The sequence below is a fragment of the Tenrec ecaudatus genome, chromosome 7, assembly GCF_050624435.1.
Source record: "Tenrec ecaudatus isolate mTenEca1 chromosome 7, mTenEca1.hap1, whole genome shotgun sequence".
In the NCBI taxonomy this organism is placed as follows: domain Eukaryota; kingdom Metazoa; phylum Chordata; class Mammalia; order Afrosoricida; family Tenrecidae; genus Tenrec; species Tenrec ecaudatus.
The window spans coordinates 139,823,858-139,828,972 of record NC_134536.1 but is presented as its reverse complement, the minus strand read 5'-3'; the positions used below and the strand labels follow the sequence as shown (position 1 = coordinate 139,828,972).

Sequence of the window (5,115 nt, the reverse complement as noted above, 5' to 3'; positions counted from 1 at the left end):
ATGTGGCTGTCTCTTCATTTGGAACTTGCCTTGGCCAGTGAATTTCCGAAGGCAAGAAAAAATATGATTGAGCATCCAGGCTTTCCTGATATCTCTTTGCCATCGCCATCAGAAGATTATGCTCCAAGAGGAGAACAAGAAACACCGAGTGGTTCCCCCCCCCACACCCCTATGCTGGGGTAGGGTGGTATGCTGGGATGGCACCATCCCAGAAACCCCAAGCATGATTTGCCAAGACAAAATCAAAAAGGGTGAAATAGATGCATCTCACAGCTCCATATTGCCCTCTTAATAGCTCTATCATCACACTTACCATATCACATCATCTTGTTCATTATTTTCTATTTTTCACTAGGATAATTTTCTATGGAACTGAAATTGCATTTTTAACCTTGGGGGCAGGTGGTTTGAGGGAGCAAAGGCTTCCTAAAAAGCAAATAAATATTGAAGAATTAAGCAACATAAAGAAATAGCAAATATTCTATTCAAACCCTTGCTTGTTATTCAAATGATTATCAAATAGCTGAGGTACATAAGTGAAAAATGTCCAGCATGATAAGAAAACATAAAGTTTGAGCTCTGCCCCGTAAGAGAGTGGGACAAAGGCTTCTTGTAGTAGATGATGCTTGAGTAAGCTAGCATCAGGCCTTGAATATACAACTAACTCCATGTGTTGGAGAACCTTGTTTAATGGGTTTCAATGGCGGATTTTTTCAGAAGCACTTGAGGAAGTTTCTCTACAGATGAAGCAGGAGTAAGAGCCACTGGAGAACGTTGGAATGGGTTAAGCTAAGCAGATGGAATGCGGCAAACCAGGACACGGTGGGTGAAATGGCACAGTCTTTGTGGGAAACAAGCTATCGATTGCTATCTTAGTCTGGACTTGGAAGCCAGGAGCATGAGAGTCCAAGGCTGAAGGAATGAATGTCCATGGTTCATCACAGGGGTCAGTGTCTTCCACGGAAAGAGCTTGGATTTGATTTCAGGGGCAATGGGAAGCAAAGAAATGATGCAGAAGATCAACATGACCAGCTTTGTAGCTTTGAGGTTTGAAACAAATCTCTGATGAAAGTGGCAGGAGGAATAAAATCAGTGACTAGATGAAGAAGTGTTTTAAAATATGTGAACCTGAAGGAGCGTTATGAAGAGCTGCAACATGGAAGAATGTAAAAGGCTCCTCCTGTGTTTATTGTCCGCAGACAAGTTTTTACGTGGGCACGCAAACAACTGATACTGAATGAATAAGAAGAGGCAAACAACGGAAAGCAATGTTTTGTTTGCTGTTGCAAAAACATGAGTCACAATCCATGAGTGGCCAGCCAACAGGCATTCATCAAAAAGGTAGAGGGAGAATCGACAGATAGTGCAGTCAGAGGAAATAAAATCCCAAGAATAAAGAAAGGATCAATAATCCAAATGCAGCACAGAGATGCAGTTAGATAGGACTGAGAAAGCAATTATTGTCTTTGGTCATTTTGCCTTTCCCAGGCAGTTTGAATAGACTACTGGGGGTGAGAGCCAGACAAACACTAGCCTGAAGAATGACGCAGTAGAGAAGAACAAGCAGCACATCCTCCTGAGGCTGCAAACCCACGTGGATGGGGTAGATTTGCCCTAATCTAATTGTCCTATTTTTATGGAGCAGAAATAGCCTTTATGCTTTTAGCACATATCACTGACGATCTTTATCAAAATGGCTCAAAGATAGAGTCATCTTCCTCAGCCTGAGTATAGAACTTCAATCACAGTAAAAAAGGCATTATGGATGAGAAGTACCTCCATAGGTCTCCTAAATGAATGTGCTTGGGACACATGCCTGAGTGGTGCGATCATTAAGCGCTCAACTACTAACCAAAGGTTGGCAGCTCAAACCAGGATTTTGAACCAGTTTGAAAAGTTTGGTCAAGGCTCACAGACACAAGGGTTGCATACATACTGTTTAACAGCCAAATACCTCTGTGCCCAATGCTTTGACCTGAACTGAAGAAAGGTGGCTTTGCCCAGCTCAGACAGGAGCCAGCCCAGACATTCAAAGTTGTGAGGTCTGAGTGGGCCATTGCGTTCCATTTCCACTCTGGTCAAAATCTGACACCTTGAGAGATTTGGTTGCTCTGCGATCTGTATACTGTCCTTATTTTCATGGGTCATGAACAGGCCATTTGAAATTAGTCTTAGTCCCTGCTTTAAACCCAGTTAGAGGCCCCTCCACAGACAAGCCGGTAAACCCCGTAGAGCAGGGCTACCCCACATGTAAAGACCCCTGAACCCAAACTGGCTGAACGGCAACCAACAATCACTTCAGAAATGACAAGATCTTTGTGGGGATGGAATGCTATCCTACACATATGTCAAAGAGTAAAAAGACACGACTGTAAAACGACCTAAAGCTTTATTTGGGCCACCCCATCACATCATTAGTATTTACAAGAATGTGTTAGGTATGTCTAACACTATATTTAACCCATGTGTATTAAAAAAACCACAAATGAAATAGAAGACATGGGGAGGATTCTCATCCAAACCCACTTCTTTTTTTAAATTTCAAGCATTGCCTCGAAAATAACTTTCCTTTCTATTGGTCACACGCATTGGCTTTACTATCTTGCTTATACCTACATGTTAGGGCTGATGTTTAACTAACACTCATGTCCTGTGTTTGCCCCACTGACAGCCAGAGGAACGAAATAGCTGCGGGTTGTCTGGAAATGAGACTGCATCTGTAACATCTGTCTTCATTCAATCAAAACCCAGTGCTACTTACATTTTACGAGTTTACCTGCAACAGGAAACCACTTTAAGAGTTTTAAGACATTCTCCTCCAGGAGGATTAACAGGAAGCTGTACTTTTCATCAAACTTTTCCAACACCTTCTGCCATTTCCCCCATCCTAGCTGTCCAGCTGGATGTCACCACCTTGCGTGCAGCAATGATGGAGTGTCTTATCCAGAGATACTCATTAGAAGAGGTTTTGCTGGAAAGTGAAAATCAGTCATTATGGGAGTAGGGGTGAGGCGAGCAAAAATGTACTGTTTGAACCAAGTTCTGCTCCTAAATCTCTTTAAGTCTAAGTTATATAAAAGTTATGTTCATTTATCATCAAACATTAGTACTTTAAATGATTGTATTCTTATATAGAAACACAAAAGAAACTTTCCAGATACACTACAACATCTTGAACATATTAGTAAATTAATAAAACAAAGAATGCTCTGATGAGCATCACAAAGCAGTGGCCATTTGTCACCAAGAACTATTGTATGTAAGTCAAAAATTTAAATCCACTGGCTTTATAGTCTGTTAGTGACTGCAGGTTGCACAGTAAGTTGGTGTTCGTATTCTGAGGACTGCCTTTCCCAGGTAATCTGAAAAGCTATTATCAAGCGGCTTTATTCCTCCTTCATCCAAACAACAAATTATCTCTTTCCACCAAAATGACGACATGCCGTAACTTCAGTTACATAGAAGTAAAGCCAGTTATTTGGGGAAAGGAGCAGTACCAATTGAGAAACTAAACAAAATAGCCGCGAAAGTCAGGGAGAAAGAAGCCCAGCATAACACAGCCCTTGTTCAATAGATACAATTTGGCCATCATTTATTTTTTTTTACTAAGTTCAGAGCCCTCTTGTAAAGTATAAATATCTAACAATAACATAGCATTTTGATGCTTCTTTATTCATTTTGAATTTTTCTCATTTCAGAGATTAGTAACAGCCATGAATATCCTCACCCCTTCACAATCACTAAGTGTATATAATTTACTGGTTTAAATAATTTCTATTAGTTCCTTGATTAAATCTGTGTCATATGTACACTTCTGTGCTTTACAGACGCCGTGAAGGCATAACATCGGAGTGCCAGTAACATGTCCTGCTTGCTCCCACTTACAAACATGAAGCAACAATCTGAGATACACTTAACCCTGCATGAGACCGCCTCCTAATGGTACAACGGCACCCAGTAGCTGTGCCTAGTAAATAGACAAAGCTGCATCTCTGGATCCTAGAGTCAGGCCGCCCAGAACGGAAACTGAATCCACCTCTTATTGCTGCTACTTTCTCTCTCTATGTCTTAGTTCCCATATTTAGTAGCTATGTTGTATATGTATAGTATATATATATTAAAATTATCTTTATATATATGTACATTATATGTATGTTGTAGAGTGGTTATGAAGATTAAGTCGATACATGTGATAGCATATAATGGATGCTCCATACAGCTTAGTTGGCAGTATTAACATGACTGTAGAGAGGTAAATGTATTTCTGGCCCCTCTAAAAGGGAAAAAAAATGTTACAAAAAAAGTCAAGTCATGTCAGATATCAGCTTACTCTCAAAAACATGTATGTGAAAAGTGAATACAGTACCATCCAAGGCAGGGGTGGCAAGGCCAAAAGCAACCAGAAGAGGTAGGCTGTGAAGTACGCATGTAAGGATCCATTAGGATTTAAGCTGTGGAGATGTCCAACATCCCGTTAGTCCATACAAATTTTGAAACCACATAATGACCTAAAAGTGACAATCATAGTTGAAAGCTAGATGGATTCTGATTTCTAAGGAGTTCTTTCCAACAATCTATAATGTGAAACACTTACATGACAAGTCGTATGACTGGATTAAACCTGGAGAGTCCGGAGGGTAGGAGAATAGGGGTAGAATTACAGACCTCTTTCAACAGCCTGAAACTGTCCATGATGAATAAAGTTGAATTACCACGAGAGACACAATGGAGAAATGGGTGACAAATGAACAGGGAAGCGTCTACTTTGATGTGACATAAGAATAAGTCTACAAGGCACAATAATAATTATGGAGTGCTTATTTTCCATTAGACAGTATTTTAAGTGAGTGACTGACTCATATTAACTTGTTTAACTCTCATAATAACTCTAATTATAGAAAACAAACCCAGTTCTGTTGAGAATTGCAAAGTATAACAATACAAAATTTATCACCTATTACTTAACCAAAGTTAATACATGTCTACTTTCTAGTGATTTCCCTCCTTCCTTTTTCCATCCCTGGTAATTATTAAAGAACGTTTCTTTCTGTGTAGAAACTTTTTCCTGAAATTTTATAATAGTGGTCTTATACAATATTTGTCCTTTGGTGAATG

At 39.8% G+C, this 5,115-nt stretch overlaps 1 long non-coding RNA gene across 1 annotated transcript; it reads right to left on the bottom strand.

Moving 5' to 3' along the window:
* Nucleotides 1-312: 312 nt before the first annotated feature.
* Nucleotides 313-4,795, bottom strand: LOC142453679 (uncharacterized). The gene is made up of 3 exons (XR_012785401.1): nucleotides 4,595-4,795; nucleotides 2,762-2,971; nucleotides 313-426 (listed from the first exon to the last, which is right to left on the bottom strand). It is a non-coding gene; the product is annotated as an uncharacterized LOC142453679 (long non-coding RNA).
* Between the last annotated feature and the right edge of the window lie 320 nt (nucleotides 4,796-5,115).